The sequence below is a fragment of the Aotus nancymaae genome, unplaced genomic scaffold, assembly GCF_030222135.1.
Source record: "Aotus nancymaae isolate 86718 unplaced genomic scaffold, 86718_ANA_hifiasm-v0.15.2.pri h1tg000029l, whole genome shotgun sequence".
NCBI classification, from domain to species: Eukaryota; Metazoa; Chordata; class Mammalia; order Primates; family Aotidae; genus Aotus; species Aotus nancymaae.
In genome coordinates this window covers 4,910,508-4,937,402 of record NW_026988442.1, presented here as the reverse complement: position 1 = coordinate 4,937,402, position 26,895 = coordinate 4,910,508, and the positions used below count along the sequence as shown (strand labels likewise).

The following is a 26,895-nucleotide window of genomic DNA, read 5'->3' as shown; positions in this document are numbered from 1 at the left end:
ACACCCTATCATCAAAATTGAAAGAGCTAGAGGAGCAAGATCAAAAAAAAACACAAAAGCTAGCAGAAGACAAGAAATAACTAAGATCAGAGCAGAACTGAAAGAGATAGAGACACAAAAAAACCTTCAAAAAATCAATAAATCCAGGAGCTGGTTTTTTGAAAAGATCAACAAAATAGACAGACCACTAGCCAGACTAATAAAAAAGAAAAGAGAGAATAACCAAATAGATGCAATAAAAACGATAAAGGGGATATCACCACAGATTCCACAGAAATTCAAACCATCATCAGAGATTATTACAAACAACTCTATGCACATAAACTAGAAAACCTGGAAGAAATGGATAAATTCCTGGACAGTTGCCTCCTCCCAAGCCTAAACCAGGAAGAAGTCGAAACCAGGCCTGAATAGACCAATAACAAGGTCTGAAGTTGAGGCAGCAATTAAGAGCCTACCACCCAAAAAAAGCCCAGGTCCAGATGGGTTCACAGCTGAATTCTACCAGACATACAAAGAGGAGCTGGTACCATTCCTTCTGAAACTATTCCAAATAATCCAAAAAGAGGGAATCCTTCCCAAATCATTTTATGAGACCAACATCATCCTCATACCAAAAGCTGGCAGAGACTCAACAAGAAAGGAAAACTTCAGGCCAATATCCATGATGAACATAGATGCAAAAATCTTCAATAAAATACTGGCAAGCCATTTGTAACAGCACATCAAAAAGCTTATCCACCATGACCAAGTAGGTTTCATCCCGGGGATGCAAGGCTGGTTCAACATACGCAAGTCTATAAACGTAATTCACCACATAAACAGAACCAAAGACAAAAACCACATGATTATCTCAATTGATGCAGAGAAGGCCTTCAACAAAATTCAACAGCCCTTTATGCTAAAAACCCTCAATAAACTAGGTATTGATGGAACGTATCTCAAAATAATAAAAGCTATTTATGATAAACCCACAGCCAATATCACACTGAATGCTCAAAACCTGGAAGCATTCCCTTTGAAATCTGGCACTAGACAAGGATGCCCTCTCTTACCACTCCTATTCAATATAGTACTGGAAGTTCTAGCCAGAGCAATCAGGCAAGAAAAAGAAATAAAGCGTATTCAATTAGGAAAGGAGAAAATCAAATTGTCTCTATTTGCAGACGACATGATTATATATCTAGAAGACCCCATCATCTCAGCCCAAAATCTCCCAAAACTGATAAGCAACTACAGGAAAGTCTCAGGATACAAAATCAATGTGCAAAAATCACAAGCATTCCTATACACCAATAACAGACTTAAAGAGAGCCAAATCAAGAATGAACTGCCATTCACAATTGCTACAAAGAGAATAAAATACCTAGGAATACAACTAACAAGGAACGTAAAGGACCTCTTCAAGGAGAACTACAAAGCACTGCTCAATGAAATAAGAGAGGATGCAAACAGATGGAGGAACATTCCATGTTCATGGTTAGGAAGAATCAATATCGTGAAAATGGCCATACTGCCCAACGTAATTTACAGATTCAATGCTATCCCCATCAAGCTACCAATGACCTCCTTCACAGAACTGGAAAAAACCACCTTAAATTTCATATGGAACCAAAAGAGAGCCCACATAGCCAAGTCAATTCTAAGCAAAAAAAACAAAGTGGGAGGCATCACACTACCAGACATCAAACTATACTACAAGGCTACAGTAATCAAAACAGGACAGTACTGGTACCAAAACAGAGATATAGACTGATGGAACAGAACAGAGGCCTCGGAGGCAACACGACATATCTACAACCATCCGATCTTTGACAAACCTGACAAAAACAAGCAATGGGGAAATGATTCCCTGTTTAATAAATGGTGTTGGGCAAACTGGCTAGCCATGTGCAGGAAGCTGAAACTGGACCCCTTCCTGGCACCTTAAACACAAATTGACTCCAGATGGATTAAAGATTTAAACATAAGAACTAACATCCTAAAAACCCTAGAAGAAAACCTAGACAAAGCCATTCAGGACATAGGCGTAGGCAAGAACTTCATGACCAAAACACCAAAAGCATTGGCAACAAAAGCCAAAATAGACAAATGGGACCTAATCAAACTCTACAGCTTCTGCATGGCAAAAGAAACAGTCATTAGAGTGAATCGGCAACCAACAGAATGGGAAAAAATTTTTGCAGCTTCCCCATCTGACAAAGGACTGATATCCAGAATTTACAACGAACTAAAACAGATTTACAAGAAAAAACAAACAAGCCCATTCAAAAGTGGGCGAAGGATATGAACAGATACTTTACAAAAGAAGACATACATGAGGCCAACAAACATATGAAAAAATGCTCTTCATCACTGATCATTAGAGAAATGCAAATCAAAACTACATTGAGAAACCATCTCACGCCAGTTAGAATGGCGATCATTAAAAAATCTGGAGACAACAGATGCTGGAGAGGATGTGGAGAAATAGGAACACTTTTACACTGTTGGTGGGAGTGTAAATTAGTTCAACCATTGTGGAAGACAGTGTGGCGATTCCTCAAGGACCTAGAAATAGAAATTCCATTTGACCCAGCAATCCCATTACTGGGTATATATCCAAAGGATTATAAATCGTGCTACTATAAGGACACATGCACACGAATGTTCATTGCAGCACAGTTTACAATAGCAAAGACCTGGAACCAACCTAAATGCCCATCGATGATAGACTGGACAGGGAAAATGTGGCACATATATACCATGGAATATTATGCAGCCATCAAAAACGATGAGTTCGCGTCCTTTGTAGGGACATGGATGAACCTGGAAACCATCATTCTCAGCAAACTGACACAAGAACACAAAATCAAACATGGCATGTTCTCACTCATAGGCGGGTGTTGAACAATGAGAACACATGGACACAGGGAGGGGAGCACTATACACTGGGGTCTGTTGTGGGGAAATAAGGGAGGGACAGCAGTGGGTGGGGAGTTGGGGGGAGATAGCATGGGGAGAAATGCCAGATATAGGTGATGGGGAGGAAGGCAGCAAATCACACTGCCATGTGTGTACCTATGCAACAATCTTGCATGTTCTTTCATGTACCCCAAAACCTAAAATGCAATTAAAAAAAAAAAACTTTTTAAGAACTTACCTTCATCATGATAACCCACCAATGAGGGGAAGAAATAAAAGAACACACTAAACTACTTTCTAAAGTGGTTTTATCTTTTACATTACCACTGGCAATATAGGAGAGTTCTAGCTGCCCTATCTCATTGCCAACACTTGGTATAATCACTCTTTTTAATTTAAGTCATTCTTTTCTGTATGTGGTAATATCTTATTTGGTTTTAATTTGTTATTTCCCTAACAACAAATGATGTTGAAATCTTTCATGTGCTTATTTGCCATCCATATATCTTCTGTGGTAAAATATCTGTCCAGGTATTTTGATCATTTTAAAAACTAGGTTGTTTGATTTATTAAGTTGTAAAAAACTTTTATGTAGTCTAAATAAAAGCATCTTATTGGGGGGAAAAAAAGATACAAATATAAGCTGCCTAGAGAGATTAGCATGACTAAAAGGGAGCCAAGTGCTCATATCCAAGACAATGGGAAAAGGCCGCCACTCCAGAACACTCAGGCCATAGTGTCCCATAAGCCTGGGGACACTGCTGCACATCCTCCGAAATATAGTGAGAAGCTGCCAATGGCAGTATAAGCTGCCTAGAAAGGTTAGGATGACTAAAAGGGAGCCAAGTGTTAATAACCAAAACAATGGGGAAAAGGCTACACTCCAGAGGGCTCAAGCCATAGCCTGAGACACTGTCTCTTTGGAGTGGAATCTATTCCCACTCCAAAAGGGAGGAATTCACCAACAGAAAGGAACAATAAACCCCACACAAGTCTGAAAGCCAGCAGGAGCTTATTAAATCTACAAATAGCCTGCTTTGATTCCATGTCCCAGATCCAGGGCACACTGTTTTAAGAGGTGGGCTTCCAAGACTTTTAACACCTCTGCCCCTGTGGCTCCGCAGGGTGCAGTTCCTGTGGCTGCTGTCACAAACTGGAGATGAGTGCCTGTGGCTTTTCCACACACAAGGTGCCGGGTGCTTGTAGATCTTGCATTCTCGGGCCCAAAAGGCGAATTCTCCCTGTACACAGCTCCACTAGGCAGTGCCCCAGTAGGGACAGTGTAGGGATTCCAACCCCACATTTTCTCTTGGCATTGCCCTAGCAGAGTATCCCTGTAGGGCCTCTGCCTCTGCTGCAGGCTTCTACTGGGGTACATAGGTTCTCTAATACATCCTCTGAAATCTGTGGAGAAGCTGCCAAGCCACCTTCATGTTTGCATTCTGTACACCCACAAACTTAACACCATGTGAAAGCTGCCAAGGCTTATGGCTTGAGGCCTCTGGAGTGGTGGCTTGAGCTGTTCCTGGGGCCTTGTGAGTTGTGTCTATGTCTAGAGCAGCCAGGATTCATGGAACAGTGTCCCAAGGCTTATGGCCTGAGGCTTCTGGAGTGGTGACTCAGGCTGTACCTGGGTTCTTTGAGTGGTAGGTCTATTTTAGAGCAGCTAGGATGTGTGAAGCACATAGCTTCTGGCTTGAGCCCTTGGGAATGGTGGCTTTTTTTCCATTGTCTTGGATATTAGCACTTGGTTCCCTTTTAGTCATGATAAACTCTCTAGCAAGTGGTTATCTCACAGTCTACTTAAATTCTTTCTCTACCACAGGGACAGCTTATACATTTTCCAAACATTTATGCTTTGCTTCCCTTTTCAATATAAGTTACAACTTTATTATAAGTCGTTTCTTTGATCCCATATCTGATTGAAGGCTGTTAGAAGCATGATTTCTAACACTTTACTGCTTGAAAACTTTACTGCTTAGAAATTTATTTCACCAGATACCCTAAGTCATCACTCTTAAGTTCAAACTTCCAGAAATTCCTGGGGCATGAACACAATGCAGCCAGATTATTTTCTAGGGTATAACATGGTGACTTTTTCTCCAGTTCCCGGTAATTCCTATTTCCATTTGAGACCTCATCAGCTGGCCTGCATTGTCTATATTTCTGTCAGCATTTTGATTACAGCCACTTAAAAAGTCTCTAATAAATTCCAAACTTTCCCTCATCTTCCTATATTCTTCAGAGCCCTCTAAACTCTTCTAACTGCTACCCATTTCCCAGTTCCAAAGCCATTTCCACATTTTCAGGCATCTTTGTAGAAATACCTCACTCCTCAGTACCACTTTTCTGTGTTAGGCCATTTGCATTACTTTAAGGGAACACCTGAGGCTTGGTGATTTATAAAGAAGGGAGGTTTAATTGACTCACTTTCTGTGGGCTCTAAGGGTAATTGCTTCTGGTAAGGGCCTCAGGAAGCTTGCAATCATAACAGGAGGCAAAGTGGGAGCAGGCTTGTTAGATGGTAAGAGCAGGTGCAAGGCAGAGAAGGGGGAAGTCCTAGACTCTTTTTAAATCAGATCTTGCATGATCTGACTGAGCAAGAACTCACTTATTACTAGGGATGGTGCTAAACCACTCATGAGAGATCTTCTTCTATGATACAATACCTCACACAAGGCCCCACCTCTAACGCTGGAAATCACATTTCAACATGAGATTTGGAGGAGGCACAAATCCAAACAATATCACTTTTAATTGAAGACTCTTTAAAATACTAGGTGAAAATTATACAAAAGGATTCCAGACAAAAAGAAGATGAGGACATTCTAGGAAGGAGTATAAACCCTGGGATTTGAGCAGTAGGAGCAAATGAGAAATTAGCATGAGATGCGCTTAAAGGAACTGTCAAGTGTAAAATCATGCAGAGCTTGGTTAGTCAGAATAAGGAGTTTGGATTTAATTTTAAGTGCAGTGGGAGGCCTTTTGTAGCAGACATCTGGGTTGGTCAAGGACAAGACTGTAACAGATCACTCTGATGAATGCATCTATTTTTCAGAAACTATGGTGGTTTGGGACATGTTTGAATGGAGACAAGTTGAAAAGACAAATTTTGGAGATAGAACTGACAGCAGTTGAAGATGGAAACTCCCAGGTTTGTTCCTTTATTTATTAATTCGGTTGATATATTATGCCCTATTAAATGCCCACTTTATGCTAAGCCATTTGTTAAGAGATGGCAATGGATCTAATGTATTAAACAAATAATTACAGACAATCCTATTGTTAACTTGTAATAAATACAAGAAAAATTACAGAGTTTTGTGAGCTTTGTAACAGGAATTTCTAACCACTGTGGGTGTTTAGAGACATCCTCAATGATGTAGAAACTTTTAAGATGGGGCCTGAAGGATAAGCACATTAAAACAATTTTAAAGTATCTTAATTTTGGTTTATGGAAATGAGACATTACATGGTTGAAGCAGATAAATCATGGCTACTGGACTGTGTGATATGTGTGACTATTGAGATGTCAGCCATGCCTGCAGCCATGCAGATGTCCTCATTCCCAGAAACTGATCTAGAGTAGTGTTCCTCTCCACTCAATCTCCGTCATCTCCCCATCAAGAAAAACCTGGAAAATGACTCCCTTCTTTATCTGTTACAAAAGAAATAAGCTCTTACTCTACTAGACATGTGGACTAGGTCTACTACTGGCCCCTTTACCCTGTGGCATAGGCTTTTCTTGTCCAGTAGCATTGCTTTTGGGGATTGCTTCTTCAGGGTTATGAGTTTACAACCGTGGGGAGATTAGTTGCCCATGAAGCTCCAGCCTAGCTTTAGGAGAGGAGCTATAGGACTCTGAGGGATAGTTCCAGGTTTTTCCAGAACCCAGCATCTCTGACCTCTAGGTGATAACAGTGTCTGGGGGTTGGTGGTGATGATTCTTTTTCAAAAGTTTATGTGTATCTCAGGGGAACACTGAATTTATTATTTTTGTTTTTGTTGTTACTATCAGCATCATCATCTTCATTATCACTTTAAAACAAAGTAAGTTCATTATTGAAATAACATGTTTCTAATGACTCTTAACCAAAATTTTGTGTTTTCAAATGTATACATGTATGTGTAGTTATGTGCACATGTAAATACATTTTCTTCTATTTTCCCAGATTACCTTTCTGTTGGTTCAGTAAGGCTAGGTAAAAATGTAGCTTGCATAAGATTCTATTGAAAGTTTAACCTTGAATGAGAATGTTTTATCAAATTTTAGTTTTCTCTGCCAGTCTTCAGAAGCTGGTGGGAAATTCCAGTCCTGTGAGAAATGCTGACATTAATTTCTGTAAAATATCTAGAACAATTAGTGTTGCATAAGCCAGACCCAATTAGTTCTTAGAATCAGAAGTACATCAGAACAGGGGAGGAAGCACAGGGTTTGTATTAAAAGGGAGTTAATGGAATGTTTCCTCTTTTATTCTGGGAGTTTCCAAATAGGTAAGGTCACCAGGGCCTCAGGGTTTAGATTGGAATAGAAAGACAAGACATAAATTTATTCTTCTAACTCTTTATAACTGATGTATCCCAAATTTCCAAACCGAGGTGGCCTTATGTAGAGAAGCATATGAGTCATTGACCCTGTCTGGCCATATGGCTCTTCAGCAGTGGTCTTCTCTACTCCACCCCATGCTACTACAAATTTAAAAAATTTATCTCATGTTGTTGTGCCCCTGAGATAATGATAGAGAATAAACTTAATCAGCCTTGTTTAGAGAGCCTAATTTGTGAAAATTTATGAAAAGACCTTATATTGGCTAAGACTTTATATACAAATACATTCCACTCAAATCACAATTTACCTACTGTACGTATAATTATAGGTATTCTCTGTCTAGTTCAAGTTGATTTTCAAACAGATGAGCTTTAATTTTATAGATTTTCTTAACTAACTGCCCTGCTTACTCTGTTTCCTTGATTCTTTGTGTAACATAATGGGTAACTTGATCTGTACCTCATATTTTATGGGCATATAATTCATCTCAATTTCAGATGCAGGAGAGTTATTCCCGCATGACTCCTCAGTGTCCTCTCCACACTCTCAATTAGATGATTATTTAACAGTCAGTTGAATTCCCAGACCAAACCATCAAGGCCTAGATCTTTAATTGTTTAAACTGTTTGCTCTTACATGTAGCTTTTAAACATCCTGCTGGGTCAAGTTTAATTTAAGAAAGATGGCTTTCCTATCCTGTGAACATTTTATAGGATAGAATATAAGCAATGCGTCAATGACATAACAAAATATTTTAATCTATTTTTATGTAAATGATGTATTTATTAAATCTCATATATATGTGTATATAAACTCTATGGAACTAGATTCTTTCTATGGTTAAATATGTTAGTGTTTAGTTTCTTTCAATGCCCAAATCTGCCTTTAATCATTGCTTAAATTGATAAGAGGCAAAATAGGTCTGTGATGTATTAGAGGATTATCGAACACTATCTGATAAAATACCCATAGGCTCAATTTTTTTTTTAATTTGAAAACTTTAACTAAAAAGCTTTTGACAAGGTCTGTGGATTATAGGCCTTAAATGAAGAATAAAGCAAGTTATATTGTGTCATCAGTTCTCCATTACAGTGTGTCTACGCTAGCTTACAATGGCCGAGATGGACAGTTCTGGGGGATCCATGAGGACACCGTGAAGCTTTGGCACTGGGATTCCTGAGAAGCTGCTTGGGAACACCTGGTTTTCAGCAAACAGTAACAGGAGACTTAGAAAAAATAATCTGTGTATTCATCACTGGTATTCATGGGAGCTGGTTCCAGGATCCCTCAAAGATATCAAAATCCATGGATGCTCAAGTCCTTTACATAAAATGGTGTAGTGCTTTCATATAACCCATGTACATCCTTCTGTATACTTTTAACAGATCATCTCTAGATTACTTATAATACCTAACAAAAGGTAAATGCAATGTCAATAATAAATATATCTTATTGTTTAGGAAATAATAACAAGAAAAAAAGTTCTGTAAATGTTCAAGACAGACCCAACTGTTCATTTAAAAAAATATTTTTGATCTGTGGTTGGTTGAGTCCACAGATGTGAAACCCAAAGATATGGAGAGTTGACTATAATTGCATTTCTCTGACTTCCATAGTCCCTCCTTTTCATGCTATGAAATATAAAATTCCAAATAACATTTAAGTTCTAGGTACTTTTCAAATGGCATTTTAAAAATATATCTAAAAGAAAATCGTTTTCATTTCTTCTATAATGTGGTCTGCCCTATTCCTTCCTTTTCCTTAAAAATGTTACAATTCTTCCTTTGTTTCTTCTTAACAAAAAGTCTTTGCAGAATTTTAAAAACTGGTTAAAAAAAAAAAGTATGTACCATACTAAATACATAAAAGGGAAGCAGGTTGAAACTATTTTCATGTTGACATTGAGAAATAAGACAAGTTACGAATGTCTCTTTTTCAGTACTTGATAAAATAAACCAAAAATAATAAAAGCCAACAAAATAAAAGCTATCAGAAATTATAAAAGAAAGGGAGTAAACCTAATACTTTACTCCCTTTGAAAAAGTAATGAACTTTGAAAAAAGGAAGCTTAGAAAGGGAGAAAGGAAAACTACAGAAAGACTGAAAGATAGACCAACAGAAAAAAGAGAGGTGGAAAGAGATAGAAAAAGAGGGAGGGGAGGAAATTCTCTTCAATTTATGCAAAGGTTTATTTAAGGGATTTTATTGAAATGATATTTACAGTATACTATTTTATAGTAGTTTAATCTGTCAATCTGTAAGAAGAAATGTTTGAAATAATGCAACTTTAACATTCATAACGATTAATTCTGGGTGATGGAATTGTGTGTGTATGTATGTCTGTGTGGGTGTGCTTTTACCTTTTATTACTTTTCTTTTTTGCTTGAATTGATCATGTATAAATTTAATAAAAAATAATGAACATGACAATATTACAAAATATTATTTCTATTAATATGCAAAAATTGTAAGCATTCCTGTACACCAATAATAGACAGAAAGTCAAATCATGAGTGAACTCCCATTCACAATTGCTACAAAGAGAATAAAATACCTAGGAATGTAACTAACAAGGGATGTAAAGGACCTCTTCAAGAAGAACTACAAATCACTGCTTAAGGAAATAAGAGAGGACACAAACAGATGGAAAAACATTCCATGATAATAGTTAGGAAGAATCAATATCATGAAAACGACCATACTGCTCAAAATAATTTATAGAGTCAATGCTATCCCCATCAAGCTTCCAATGACTTTCTTCACAGAATTGTAAAAAAACACCTTATACTTCATATGGAACCAAAAAGAGGCCACATAGCCAAGACAATCCTAAGCAAAAACAACAAAGCTGGAGGCATCATGCTACCTGACTTCAAATTATATTACAAGGCTACTGTACTCAAAACAGCATGGTACTGGTACCAAAACAGAGATATAGACCAATGGAACAGGACAGAGGCCTCAGAAAGAACACCACGCAACTAAAACCATCTGATCTTTGACAAACCTGACAAAAACAAGCAATGGGGAAAGGATTCCCTGTTTAATAAATGGTGTTGGGAAAACTGGCTAGCCATATGCAGAAAGCTGAAACTGGACCCCTTCCTTATACCTTATACAAAAATTAACTCCAGATGGATTAAAGATTTAAACATGAGGCCTAACACCATAAAAATTCTAGAAGAAAACCTAGGCAATACCATTCAGGACATAGGCATGGACAAGGATTTCATGACTAAAACACCAAAAGCAATGGCAACAAAAACCGAAATAGACAAATAGGTTCTAATTAAACTTAAGAACTTTTGCACGCAAAAGAAACTATCAACATAGTAAACTGGCAACCAACAGAAAGGGAAAAAGTTTTGCAATCTACTCATCTGACAAAGGGCTAATATCCAAAATCTATGGAGAACTTAAACAAATTTACAAGAAAAAAACCACCCCATCCAAAAGTGGACAAAGGATATGAACAGACACTTTTCAAAAGAAGACATTTATGCAGCCAACAAACATGAAAAAAAGCTCATCATCACTTGTCATTAGAGAAATGCAAATCAAAACCACATTGAAATACCACCTCATGCCAGTTAGAATGGCAATCATTAAAAAATCAGGTGACAACAGATGCTGGAGAAGATGTGATGAAATAGGAATGCTTTTACACTGTTGGTGGGAGTGTAAATTAATTCAACCATTGTGGAAGACAGTGTGGTGATTCCTTAAGGATCTAGAAATAGAAATACGATTTGATCCAGTGATCCCATTACTGGGTGTATACCCAAACATTATAAATCATTCCACTATAAAGACACATGCACATGTATGTTTATTGGGGCACTGTTCACAATAGCAAAGACTTGGAACCAACCCAAATGTCCATCAATGATAGACTGAATAAAGAAAATGTGGCCCATATACACCATGGAATACTATGTAGCCATAAAAAAAGGATAAGTTCATGTCCTTTGCAGGGACATGGATGAAACTGAAAATCATTCTCAGCAAACTGACACAAAAACAGAAAACCAAATGCTGCATGTTCTCACTCATAAGTGGGTGTTGAACAATGAGAACACACAGACACCTGGAGGGGAACATCACACACTGGTGCCTGGGAGGTGGGTGGCTAGGGAAAGAATAGCAGGTGAGGGGATGGGGGAGGGATAGCATTAGGAGAAATACCTAATGTAGATGACCAGGCAGTGGATGCAGCAAACTACCACCATGGCACATTTATACCTATGCAACAAACCTGCATGATCTGCATATGTATCCCAGAACTTAGAGTATGATAAATTTTTAAAAAATATTATTTATATATATTTTTTAATTTATATATTTTATATTACATATATTTATATTTTATATATTTTCTTATATTTAAAAATATACAAAATATAAATATATATTTTATGTTATAGATATATATACATACAAACGTGAATATGTATTTATATGTATATTTTTATATATTCATTAATATATAAAATATATTATGTACTATATTTATATTTAAATGTATATATATTTTATATTTTAAATAGTATTATTTGTTGGAAATTGGTCTGTTTTTCTTTTTTTTTTTTTTTTATTGCTATGGAGGTTTTGCTCTGTGGCCCAGGCTGGTCTCGAACTCTTCAAATCAAGCAATCCTCCCAGCTAGGCTTTCCAAAGTGCTGAGATTATAGGTGAGAGCCACTGAACCCTGTTTTTTTTTTTTTTTCTATATTCCACAACTATTTACCTTTTTTTGAAACCATGATGAGTTTGCATATTTGAACAGTACCTCTCAGATGTACAAGAAAATGTTTTACCATTTTTTATTTATATAATGTTCTAATCTTTTTCACAATCCATATTCTCTTCTCTGGCAGGATTTTTTCTTTTACCACATCCTCCTATTTTCCTGTGACTCAAAGACTTATGGCTATAATTTCATGGTGGATAAAATGCCATAGAGAAACCAGTTTGCAAATAAGGAAATGCACATATTGGTAGTTCAAATATATTACATGCATATGCATTGTATTTGTTTTCTCAAGATTTTTAATTTTAAAAATACATAAAGTATCCTTAATTATTCCCTTTACTTATTTTTCTCTTAAGAGTAAGCCTATTTTACTATTATTGTCCAAATGTAGGACTAGAAATTACAAATATCATTACCTTGCATAAGATGAAACATATGGATTTGCTTTATAAAACTATAATAAAAGTAGAAACTGAGGTTTTATTATACCTGATAGGGGATTGTTATTTTTATGATAGGAAGAGTACATATTTAACTGTAACCCAATTCTTTGGGAAGGGACAATATTTACCCTGGGATGCGGTACATCAGATGAAAATATTACAGTTAGAAGGCTGTAATAGGTATTTTTATGAAGGTGCTGGAAGACTCCCAAAAACAATTCGGGAAAAGATAAAATAAAGGAGGAACTTAAATATTGTCAAATTAGTTAGATTCTTATGTGGAAGAACAGCCGAATAGGCAGAAATGAAATTGTTTCAAAGATATTTGAACTGAAGTCTCAAAAACATAAGAAGGGAACTTTAATCCTAGTGCCTACTAGACAGACTGTCTTTGCAAACTTGAACAAATGTTGCAGTCTTTTAACTTTATTTCTTCATTTTCTGAAATGAGAAATATTGAACTTTGTTGCCTCCAGGGTCCTTGAAGTGACTAATTGCCTAATAGTTTCTAAAGACCTTGGAAAACCAGTGGGCTGAGATTTAACATACTATGCAATTTTCCTCCTTGATCATTGCATTTCTGCTCATTTCTCTGTAATTCAGTTTCCACTTCATTCTACATTTTTTAACCTACTGATTATGTTTCTTGAGATGTGTTTTGCTGAGAAAAAGGTTGAAATACCCACTGACTAGAACATTAGATAGGACCTCTGATTTCGGATTTATTTTCTAAAACATGACATTTCCTTCTTTTTAAATTTTTTCTTTCATTTTTTTTTCTTCTTCCCTTCTTTCATGAAATATTTCAAAGATACATAAAAATGGACAGAATAATGTATAACTTCTAGTACATGTAGCCATGATACAGATGCCACGAATGGTAATGTTTGGTTGAATTTACTTTAGATATAGTTTAAATATAAATAAAATGTTCTACACAGAGGAAGCTGCAAATGAGACCCTACACAACTCCACCTGCTTTTCTCTTTCTGTGAGTTGACCATTGTCTTCAAGATGTATATATTCCTCCTAATTAGGTTTTAAAATCAATGTGATATTCTGGAAAGTTTTAAAAGTACACAGAGTATGGATGGAACTGTATATAATTATCTTCAAATTAATTGTTTTTAACTCAAGAACCATGTTTCAATATTTAACCACAATTGTTTTTAACTCAACAACATTTCAAAATTTAACAAATAATTGTTTTTAACTCCATTACATTTCAAAATTTAACCAGCTTGATGTAGGCGGATCTAGTTCATTTGATGTGGATGTATAGTGTTTCATTAGCTGTACCTTAATTTATCTTTTTTTTTTCCATTTTGATGGGCATTTGTGTTGTTCAGGGAAATGTAAATAAAAATCTCAATGTGATACCACCTTACTCCTGCAAGAATGGCTATAATCAAAAAATGAAAAAACTGTAGATGTTGGCATGGATGTGGTGATCAGGGAACATTTTTACACTGCTGGTGGCAGTGTATACTATTACAGCCACTATGGGAAACAGTGTGGAGATTCCTTAAAGAACTAAAGGTAGAACTACCATTTGATCCAGCAATCCCACTACTAAGTGTCTACCTAGAGGTAAAGAAGTCACTATTCGAAAAAGAGACTTTCACAGGCATGTTTACAGTAGCACAATTCACAACTGAAAAATCATGGAACCAACCTAAATGCCTATCATCAACGAGTAGATAAAGAAACTGTCAGATATATATATATATCTGATGGAATACTACTCAGCCACAAAAAGAAATGAATTAACAGCATTAGCAGTGAGCTGGATGAGATTGGAGACTATTAGTTTAAGTGAAGTAACTAAGGAATGGAAAACCAAACATCATTATGTTCTCACTGATATGTGAGAGCTAAGCTATGAGGACACAAAGGCATAAGAATGCTACTATGGACTTTGGAGACTTGGGAAGAATGGGAGGGGGGTGAGGGATAAAAGACTACAAATAGGGTGCACTGTATACTACTCAGGTGATGGGCACACCAAAATCACCATAAAAAAACTTATTCATATAAACAAATACCACCTGTACCCCAATAACCTATGGAAAAATCAAAAATAAATTAATTTTTAAAATAAACTAAAAAAGAGGAATAAACCAAGGCTCAGAGAAATTCAATGACTTGCTAAAATCTCACAGCTAGGAATCTTTGAAGCCATGTATGCAAGATACTAAAGACTGTTATCTTAGATTCTGCATTCTTATGATATCCATGAATCAATATCGACTAAGATACTGGAGGGGACAGGCCGGAAGTAATCCCTCCCCCAGAACGCCCCGCTCCAAAAAAGAAACCAGTGAGATAGTAATAAGCATTTGTTGTTAGCACGTATAAATTTCTTTCTTTTTTTTTTTTTTTTTTTTTTTTTGAGACGGAGTTTCGCTCTTGGTACCCAGGCTGGAGTGCAATGGCACGATCTCGGCTCACCGCAGTCTCCGCCTCCTGGGTTCAGGCAATTCTCCTGCCTCAGCTTCCTGAGTAGCTGGGATTACAGGCACGCACCACCACTCCCAGCTAATTTTTGTATTTTTAGTAGAGACGGGGTTTCACCATGTTGACCAGGATGGTCTCGATTTCTTGACCTCGTGATCCACCTGCCTCGGCCTCCCAAAGTGCTGAGATTACAGGCGTGAGCCACCGAGCCCGGCCCAGCACGTATAAATTTCTTTAGCATGTACTCTTGCAGGGAAGTTTCTGAGTCACAGGTAATCAGGTATTCAACTTACCTTGATCTTTTCATATTGTTTTCCAGAATGGCCACCAGCTGATGATAGATTCATTGATCCTCACATCCTCTCCAGTTCTTGAGATTATCATGGCTCCCCTGAGAGATATTAAATGGTATCTTATTTTGTGTATGAGTTTTATGAGATACACTTTGCATATTTAAAATTTATCCATTTGAGTATATAGTTCTATGAATTTTGAAAACTGCTTACAATTTAGCCTAATCTATAGAGTTTCCTATTTGACCCTTTACATATGTCAAACTTATTTATATATTTTTCATCATTTCACTCACAATGGTGTATTTAGGGGATTTAGTGAGACAAGTTTGTATTAGATCTTTCATTAACTGTTTTTTTTTTTTTTTCCTGTTAGTTTTATTTTCAATGAATTAACCTTTGTAGGGGAAAAAAAGTTACTTCAGTGGAAAACTATACATCATCTAGTTTCTATATGACAGGCCTCCAAGTTATTTGATCCAGATTCTATGGTAGTTACTTTACAACTTCATGAATTGTAGATGATATCAATGCCAAGAATTCTATGTATTGACACACAAATTCTATCCTGTCCTGTAGAGGTTCAGTTGACTGCTCCCCTCCCTACTGTGAAAAATCTATCCCTGCTCTTCTGCAGTTATTACAATATTTTCTATCTATAAATACATCTATTCTTTGCATTCTCTTTTGAAGTGGTTATAGTATTTACTTGTTTCTCTAGTGAAATAAACTCTTTGGCTTATATTTATCTTCATATCTACATATCTATCTTTATCATATTTATCTTCATTTTACTTCAAAAAAGTAATACCCTGGTTTTACTTTTTTGGCACATTATAACTTAGTGGTTTGCATTCTTAGAAATTCTGTTTATTAAGTGTTTGAATCTGTTTTTTTTTTCTCCATATTACTTTGTTTTGTTTTTTGAGACAGTCTTGCTCTGTTGCCCAAAATATTTCATATTGCCTTTAACTTTTCCTTCTTGCTATTTCTCCTGCTTGATGCATTCCCCTGCCTTTCCTCTTGGGAATATGATTCCTAATATGATTTTGGAATTCTCATATGCTATTGTCTTTAGCACAGTTTGCTTTTACTGTGGGTGAAAAATTTATCTGCTATGGGTTGTGGAGGGAAGGAATCTCAATAAAATAATGTTTTATTTGTTTTGCTAAAGCCTGGGTAGTTTAACTTGTCCTGAGTGAGTTGTAATGCTTGATCTGACTTGGTATTCCTACATGTGAATACAAGGCTGACCTAGAGCTTCCATTTCTCACAGGGTAATATCATGTTCTTAGGTTGTTTGCATGTTTTCTTATTGTTTCTCTGGCATATCTGTCAAGGTTTATATAAGGTACAAGAAAATGTGTAATATATTTAATTATATTGTAAGAATTGAAGAAATTGATTGTAGAAACTATCCCTAGACTAACAAACTCATACTACCCTGGAGCCAGCATCAGTGCTACGGTGGAACCAAGAATTCACTTCTGCCTCCATTGTCACTGCCACCAGAGTCTGTCTACTCCCAGGAAACTAAAGGACAGGCACTCAACTGCTGCTGCAGAAACACCCACAATTCCACAGGCTTGCTTGCAAAAGTGGTTGAAAATCACCTCAACTCTTTTCTACCTTCCGATCTTATGTGAGTGCAAGGATTGATGGAAACTGGTTCTCCTTCACTTCCTTGGCTGCATGGAAGTCTGGAAAATGCAGTTGATTTTATTTTTGTTCCTGATATGTTTATTTTGTTTTGATTATCTTTCAAAAACCTCCAATTAAGATGAAAGTGTAACATAACTTGAGTAATTCAATTAATGGTGACCATACCTAGACTAACAGGAGACACTCCTTTCTAAGAGTAGGTTCTAACTCCCACTTTTTTTTTTTTTTTTTTTTTTTTTTGAGACGGAGTTTCGCTCGTTACCCAGGCTGGAGTGCAATGGCGCGATCTCGGCTCACCGCAACCTCCGCCTCCTGGGTTCAGGCAATTCTCCTGCCTCAGCCTCCTGAGTAGCTGGGATTACAGGCACGCGCTACTATGCCCAGCTAATTTTTTTTGTATTTTTAGTAGAGACTGGGTTTCACCATGTTGACCAGGATGGTCTCGATCTCTTGACCTTGTGATCCACCCGCCTCGGCCTCCCAAAGTGCTGAGATTACAGGCTTGAGCCACCGCGCCCAGCCCTAATCCCACTTTATGGGCACCAATGGGCACATCATTTTGGTCTTCCAGGAAGCAGATGATAACATGCAGTTAGGAGTACAAAAGATTTACTGAGGAATAACACTTTTAAATGTAAAAGGGAGGAAATGGATCGGGAGATGGTACCATCAGAGGTCAATACCGGTCTAATAAAGTCTCTGTTAAGCCAACAAGCTCTAGGACAAAGATGGCTCACAAAATAGTCATATTGTACAGATATGGCCAGACTTTGTACCACAGGCTGACTCTGTCATTGGTCGGGGCTACCCCTATGATGACATAAAGCTGAGGAGAACCTGATGGAGTTAATACTAGAAGGCTATCAGGTAATGACACCCCTCGCAGCTGGGCAATACACTCTTCCTTGAAGGGAGATCTTGAGAGTGCATCTCTGTGTGCTGCAGAGGTCACTTGTGCCGTCACTAGGTTTGTGTGAAAAACATTGCTCCACCCACTGGGGCTTCCCTCTGCTCTTATACTCAAATATACTGCCACAGGATCAGTGGTATTTACTTTCTTAATTATCTTTTCATTCCGTAACTACATTATCCATAATTTCTAAGTATTAACAGGAGGAGGACAACTGTGTCTAGTCATCAGTTTGCCTTTTTCATTGACTTAATTTATTTACCTCTAAAAGCATCACCTCAGAGAGATTAATGAGGGTCAGTGAGCACATCTGAAACAACTATGATTATACCACTGATACAATAAGTAAAAGTGACCCGATGCTGGTCTCAAGTTAACTTGAAAATGGGTGAGGATGTGGTGATGAATGGCTAACTATTGCCCTGTTTTTAGCGAAGTCAACTGACAAATACCTATCTTTTATTGAGAATGTTAATGATCCCTATGCTAGAAGATGGAGGCAAATAAAAAAATAGAAATTAATTGTCTCTGTATTCAAGAGACTCTGAGTCTAGCTGAGAATGGGTACAAGGAATAGAAATAACTCCATGTGAATATATATGGCTTGAACATTTCCTATTCTAAGTGTTAATTGTAGACTGCCAGCATCAGCCAGATTACAAGCTAATAAGAAATGCAAATTATCACACTCCACTCTAAACCTACTGCATCATAATCTGCACTTGAATAAGATATTCAGGTAATTTCATATGTACTTTAAAGTTTGAGAAGCACTGACTTACACAAAAATGCCATTGTTGGTTGACTTTGGAGAAAGAAACAGAATAGGAAGGGAGGGACAGAGGACCCTCAAATAGTTGGCTTGAAATCTCACCTTTAAGGAAGGAGAGAATTTGAATAAATAGAGTTACAAGCTTTTGGGAACAAAATATAGCCATCTGCTTTTAAAATTTGTTGAAGAAATCTCCAGTATTAACCCAAGAATCCACTGTGTTATTTTCCTTAGTAAGGTTTTATGGCACATCTAATTAAAGCTAATTTAACTTGATATTGACATTTATGTTGCATGTCTTCTATGCTGCAGAGTTTTGATGAAACACAATAATTTTTCTGATAACTCATTAACGAGGACTAAAATGGTGTGAGTTTATAATGAGTTTCACTACTAAATAAAGTTTGCCATTGCAAGGTGCTTTATGGCCAAACTATTTTTATTTCTAAAGTGTGGCTTTAATAAATTCTATTGCTCGTATTCCTCTAGATTATCAAAAAGCAGGCATTTTTACGAAATGTGTTCTTCCTACAGCATTTTGTGAATGCCTTTCCCCTCCTTCTCATCTTCCATCTTCTGTGAATTGGAAACTGTGTAAGTCCACAAAGCAGATCCACATGTTCTGAAATGGTGATGATGGGGACTTTGGCTATAAGTTAAAATGTTCTCTTTAATTCCTGCTCACATTATTAAGACAGGTAAATTATATTTTCACGAAATGTTTCCATGTTTGAAAACCTCTACTATATATGATGTAATTTCAGAGAGTCTCTCTGTAGCTGCCATTCTTGTATTTCTAATTTCAGATCACAGAGGGAAGTGCAAGCCTTGAACTGACACTACTAATTCAGAGTCTTGGTATCATAGAGAGAAGAAAAACATTTTTAACTATGACTTTGAGGTAATTTAAAAAAATTATCCCTAGGGATTCTTATTCTTATACCTTGAGTTAGAAGTCATAATAGTGTTACTGGAGAAGGAGGTATGAAGAAGAAGCTCAGTTACAAAAAGTGTAGTTTGAGCTTAATGCATTAAGAATGGGAACATTTGCTAAATTCCAGCTTATTTGTTTAAGTGGTTTCCATTTCCCTTCCTTATGCCTTCAGTTTCCTAATTTATGGGCAAGTTTAGATATTCAGTAATACTTTTAAAAAGGTAAGCAGTAGTGCTGTGATTTGATGTGTCATCTCCAAGATTCAGGTATTGAGATGGTATTTTTTTTCTTTTAACTCATTTGCATTTGTTACAACTTTAAGCAGAATGTGACTCGAGCTCTACATTTCCATCCACAAGACTGGCTCTGAGTTATTTTTGAACAGCTTTATGATATGCTTAGGTAGGCTTATGACTTTGCTCCTCCAAGCAATACTTTTCTTTGGAAAACAAGCCCTGTGGAGAGTTTCATCAAGTTGCTTCAGTTTAACCTATTTCTAGAGGACTAGTACATGCAGAATTGGCAACTACAGGGGATGAAAAGTTCAAAAAGTAGATCCTACAAGATGTAACAAACGCTTTTCTTCTAAACATCAAAGTATAGCTCAGGAACACATTGATAACAAGATTTGGTCTACTAAGGAATCCAGCTGGATAGCTAAACACTTTAGACCACAAAGTTAACATCATGTTACATACATCTTCCAACACGCATTACTTCGATCTGTTAAAATAAGCCATGTGAAACTAAAAGAGCATGATTAGCTCTGCTTTAGTGCCTAAGGTATCATAACATCATTTAGAAGTAGACAGAAATCTTGTCTTCCCTTAAAGTAGTTTTTTAATGCCATACAGCTTTTTTTTTTTTTTTTTTTTTTTTTTTTTTGAGACAGAGTTGAACTGTCACCCAGGCTGTAGTGCAGTGGGGCGATCTCGGCTCACTGCAATCTCCGCCTCCTGGGTTCAAGCAATTTTCCTGCCTCAGCCTCCCAAGTAGCTGGGGCTACAGGCATGTGACACCGTGCCCAGCTGATTTTTTTCGTATTTTTAGTAGAGACGGAGTTTCACCATGTTGGCCAGTATTGTCTTGATCACCTGACCTCATGATCCACCCACCTCGGCCTCCCAAAGTGCTGGGATTACAGGAGACGTTTTTATGTTAACAAAAATAAAGAAAAATATCCTTGAAAATGTATAATCAGAGGAATTGTAGAGTATTCAACAGGTGAGTCACCCCTCAGCTGGAGCTTAATCTACTCTTTCCACAAGTGATGTGTCGTCATCTCCCCAGAAACGTACCTATTATATCACAGGTGAGACCAAGGACCAGGTAGCTAACAAAGCCTTTGTAGAACGTCTTCAGAAGCATGTCTTAGAAGTGATCTATATGATCGAGCCCATTGATGAGTACTGTGTCCGACAGCTGAAAGAATTTGAGGAGAAGACTTTAGTATTAGTCACCAAAGAGGGCTTGGAACTTACAGAGGATGAAGAAGAGGAAAAGAAAAAGGAAGAGAAAAAAGCAAAGTTGAGAACCTCTGCAAATTCATGAAAGACATATTGGAGAAAAAAATTGAAAAGGTGGTTGTGTCAAACAGATTGGTGAGGCCTCCATGCTGTATTGCCACAAGCACAAATGGCTGGACAGCAAACATGGAGAGAAAAATGAAAGCTCAAGTCCTAGGAGATGACTCGACAATGAGCTACATGGCAGCAAAGAACACCTGGAGATAAACCCTGACCATTCCATTACTGAGACCTTAAGGCAAAAGGCAGAAGCTGATAAGAATGACGAGTCTGTGAAAGATCTGGTCATCTTGCTTTGAGAAACTGTGCTCCTATCTTCCAGCTTCATTCTGGAAGATCCCTAGATACAGGTTAACAGAATCTACAAGATGATCAAACTTGGTCTGAGTATTGATGAAAATGACCCTACTACTGATGATACCATTGCAGCTGTAACTGAAGAAATGCCACCCCTCGAAGGAGATGGTATTAAGAGGTGATTAAACCATAAGGGCTCCTCCCTCATGAATGGGATTAAGGCCCCTATCAAAGAGGTTTTTCTTAGTATTTATCTCTCTTCAACTTCCTTCCATGTGAGGACACAGTCTTCCTCCCCTCCAGAGGATGCAGACATTACCAGACAACCAAACCTGCTGGCACCTTGGTCTTGGACTTCCCACCTCCAGAACTGTGATGAAACAGAGTTCTGTTGCTTATAAATTACGCTATCTCAGGTTATAGCAGCACAACTGGACTAAGACAAGTAGATCAGCCAATTTCATAAATAAATAGGTTTCATTTTATTTTAAGAACTTCATTGAGATACAGTTCACGTTTCATAAAATTCACTCATTTAAAATATATAATTCAGAGATCTTTAGTATAGAGTTGTCCCTTTGCGTCTACTGGGGATTGGTTCCAGGAACCCTTGCAAATACCCAAATCCCAAGATTCTCAAGTCTCTTAGTAATTGCATATAATTATGCAATTATACGGAATAGTAATTGCATATAATTTACACATATCCTCTCATATAATTTAAATCATGTCTTCCTTATTTATAATACTGACTACAATGTAAATGCTATGTAAAGTAGTTGCTATACCCTATTTTAATTTTTATTGTTATGTTGTTATTTTTATTGCTTTATTTTCAACTATTTTTGATATACAGTTGGGTCTTATCTGTGAATGTGGAATTCATACATATGAAGTGCCAGCTGTATTTAGCATATTGATCACACATCTGTCACTGCAATCAATTCTGGAACACTTTCATCACCCCAAAAAGAAACCCTGTGCTAATTAGCAGTCAATTACACATCCTCTTTTCCCAAATCCCTGACAAATGCTAGTCTACTATCTGTCTTTGTGAATTTTACTATTCTATATATTTCATATAAATAGAATGGCAAAATATGCAACCTTCTGTGACTACCTTTTTACATTTAGCATCATTTAAAGGTGTGTCTATCAGTACTTGATTCCTTTTTATTGCCAAATGATATTCCATTCAATGGTTATAACACAGTTTATCCATTTATCATTTTATGGAAATTTAAATTGTTTCTGCTTTGTGGTTATGTATAATCCTGCTATAAACATTGCTTTTAAATTGTTTGTGTAGTCATATGTTTCCATTTCTCTTGGGTATATACCTAGGAATAATATTGCTGGATTATAGGATACATCTTCTTAATGTTTTCTGAGGAAGTGCCAAACTGTTTTACAAAGTTACTGCAGCATTTTGCATTCACACCAGCAAAGTATGAGGGTTACAATGTCTCCACATTCTCTTCAATAGGGTTATTGTCCTTAGGTTTTGTTATAGCCATCCTAATGAGTATAAAATGGTATCTCACTGTGGTTTTAGTTTGCATTGTTCTTGATGACTAGTGATGTTGAGCATCTTTTCATGTTCTTTTTTTTTTTATTGCATTTTAGGTTTTGGGGTACATGTGAAGGACATGCAAGATTGTTGCATAGGTGTATAAGTGGCAGTGTGATTTGCTGCCTTCCTCCCCTTCACCTATATGTGGCATTTCTCCCCATGCTATCTCTCCACAACTCCCCACCCCCCGCTGTCCCTCCCTATTTCCCCCCAACAGACCCCAGTGTATAGTGCTCCCCTCCCTGTGTCCATGTGTTCTCATTGTTCAACACCCGCCTATGAGTGAGAACATGCGGTGTTTGATTTTGTGTTCTTGTGTCAGTTTGCTGAGAATGATGGTTTCCAGGTTCATCCATGTCCCTACAAAGGACGCGAATTCATCGTTTTTGATGGCTGCATAATATTCCATGGTGTATATGTGCCACATTTTCCCTGTCCAGTCTATCATCGATGGGCATTTGGGATGATTCCAGGTCTTTGCTATTGTAAACTGTGCTGCAATGAACATTCGTGTGCATGTGTCCTTATAGTAGCACGATTTATAATCCTTTGGATATATACCCAGTAATGGGATTGCTGGGTCAAATGGAATTTCTATTTCTAGGTCCTTGAGGAATCACCACACTGTCTTCCACAACAGTTGAACTAATTTACACTCCCACCAACAGTGTAAAAGTGTTCCTATTTCTCCACATCCTCTCCAGCATCTGTTGTCTCCAGATTTTTTAATGATCGCCATTCAAACTGGCGTGAAATGGTATCTCAATGTAGTTTTGATTTTCATTTCTCTAATGACCAGTGATGAAGAGCACTTTTTCATATGTTTGTTGGCCTCATGTATGTCTTCTTTTGTAAAGTATCTGTTCATATCCCTTGCCCACTTTTGAATGGGCTTGTTTGTTTTTTCTTGTAAATCTGTTTTAGTTCTTTGTAAATTCTGGATATCAGCCCTTTGTCAGATGGGGAAGCTGCAAAAATTTTTCCCATTCCGTTGGTTGCCGATTCACTCTATTGACTATTTCTTTTGCTGTGCAGAAGCTGTGGAGTTTGATTAGGTCCCATTTGTCTATTTTGGCTTTTGTTGCCAATGCTTTTGGTGTTTTGGTCATGAAGTCCTTGCCTACGCCTATGTCCTGAATGGTTTTGCCTAGGTTTTCTTCTAGGGTTTTTATGGTGTTAGGTCTTATGTTTAAGTCTTTAATCCATCTGGAGTCAATTTTAGTGTAAGGTGTCAGGAAGGGGTCCAGTTTCTGCTTTCTGCATATGGCTAGCCAGTTTTCCCAACACCACTTATTAAACAGGGAATCCTTTCCCCATTGCTTGTTTTTGTCAGGTTTGTCAAAGATCAGATGGTTGTAGATATGTTGTGTTGCCTCCGATGCCTCTGTTCTGTTCCATTGGTCTATATCTCTGTTTTGGTACCAGTACCATGCTGTTTTGATTACTGTAGCCTTGTAGTATAGTTTGATGTCGGGTAGTGTGATGCCTCCTGCTTTGTTCTTTTTGCTTAGAATTGACTTGGCTATGCGGGCTCTCTTTTGGTTCCATATGAAGTTTAAGGTGTTTTTTTCCAGTTCTGGGAAGAAGGTCATTGGTAGCTTGATGGGGATAGCATTGAATCTGTAAATTACTTTGGGCAGTATGGCCATTTTCACAATATTGATTCTTCCTAACCATGAGCATGGAATGTTTCTCCATCTGTTTGTGTCCTCTCTTATTTTGTTGAGCAGTGCTTTGTAGTTCTCCTTGAAGAGGTCCTTTACGTTCTTTGTTAGTTGTATTCCTAGGTATTTTATTCTCTTTGTAGCAATTGTGAATGGCAGTTCATTCCTGATTTGGCTCTCTTTAAGTCTGTTATTGGTGTATAGGAATGCTTGTGATTTTTGCACATCGATTTCGTATCCTGAGACTTTGCTGAAGTTGCTTATCAGTTTCAGGAGATTTTGGACTGAGACGATGGGGTCTTCTAGATATACAATCATGTCGTCTGCAAATAGAGACAATTTGACTTCCTCCTTTCCTAATTGAATACGCTTTATTTCTTTTTCTTGCCTGATTGCTCTGGCTAGAACTTCCAGTACTATATTGAATAGGAGTGGTAAGAGAGGGCATCCATGTCTAGTGCCAGATTTCAAAGGGAATGCTTCCAGGTTTTGAGCATTCAGTATGATGTTGGCTGTTGGTTTGTCGTAAATAGCTTTTATTATTTTGAGATATGTTCTGCCAATACCTAGTTTATTGAGGGTTTTTAGCATAAAGGGCTGTTGAATTTTGTTGAAGGCCTTCTCTGCATCAATTGAGATAATCATGTGGTTTTTGTCTTTGGTTCTGTTTATGTGGTGAATTACGTTTATAGACTTGCGTATGTTGAACCAGCCTTGCATCCCCGGGATGAATCCTACTTGATCATGGTAGATAAGGTTTTTGATGTGCTGTTGCAATCGGCTTGCCAGTATTTTATTGAAGATTTTTGCATGTATGTTCATCATGGATATTGGCCTATAGTTTTATTTTCTTGTTGAGTCTCTGCCGGGTTTTGTTATCAGGATGATGTTGGTCTCATAAAATGATTTGGGAAGGATTCCGTCTCTTTGGATTATTTGGAATAGTTTCAGAAGGAATAGTACCAGCTCCTCTTTGTATGTCTGGTAGAATTCAGCTGTGAACCCATCTGGACCTGGGCTTTTTTTGGGTGGTAGGCTCTTAATTGCTGCCTCGACTTCAGCCCTTGTTATTGGTCTATTCAGGGTTTCAACTTCTTCCTGGTTTAGGCTTGGGAGGAGGCAACTGTCCAGGAATTTATCCATTTCTTCCAGGTTTTCTAGTTTATGTGCATAGAGTTGTTTGTAATAATCTCTGATGATGGTTTGAATTTCTGTGGAATCTGTGGTGATATCCCCTTTATCATTTTTTATTGCATCTATTTGGTTATTCTCTCTTTTCGTTTTTATTAATCTGGCTAGTGGTCTATTTTGTTGATCTTTTCAAAAAACCAGCTCCTGGATTTATTGATTTTTCGAAGGGCTTTTTGTGTCTGTAGCTCCTCTAGTTCTGCTCTGATCTTAGTTATTTCTTGTCTTCTGCTAGCTTTTGAGTTTTTTTGATCTTGCTCCTCTAGCTCTTTCAATTTTGATGATAGGGTGTCAATTTTAGATCTCTCCTTGCTTCTCATGTGGGCATTTATTGCTATATATTTTCCTCTAGAGACTGCTTTAAATGTGTCCCAGAGATTCTGGTATGTGGTGTCTTTGTTCTCGTTGGTTTCGAAGAACATCTTTGTTTCTGCCTTCATTTCATTGTTTATCCAGTCAATATTCAAGAGAAAGTTGTTCAGTTTCCATGAAGCTGTGCGGTTCTGGGTTGGTTTCTGAATTCTGAGTTCTAACTTGATTGCACTGTGGTCTGAGAGACTGTTTGTTATGGTTTCCATTCTTTTGCATTTGCTGAGGAGTGATTTATTTCCAATTATGTGGTCAATTTTAGAGTAGGTGTGATGTGGTGCTGAGAAGAATGTATATTCTGTGGATTTGGGGTGGAGAGTTCTGTAAATGTCTATTAGATTTGTTTAGTCCAGGTCTGAGTTCAAGTCCTGGATATCCTTGTTAATTTTCTGTCTCGATCTGTCTAATATCGACAATGGTGTGTTAAAGTCTCCCACTATTATTGTGTGGGAGTCTATGTCTCTTTGTAAGTCATTAAGAACTTGCCTTATGTATCTGGGTGCTCCTGTATTAGGTGCATATATATTTAGGATCATTAGCTCTTCTTGTTGCATTGATCCTTTTACCATTATGTAATGTCCTTCTTTGTCTCTTTTGATCT

At 37.3% G+C, this 26,895-nt stretch overlaps 1 pseudogene; it reads left to right on the top strand.

The window, feature by feature from the left end:
• The first annotated feature begins 13,508 nt into the window (after nt 1-13,508).
• LOC105719085 (heat shock protein HSP 90-alpha-like) overlaps nt 13,509-26,895 on the top strand; it is a 37,437-nt pseudogene continuing 24,050 nt past the window's right edge.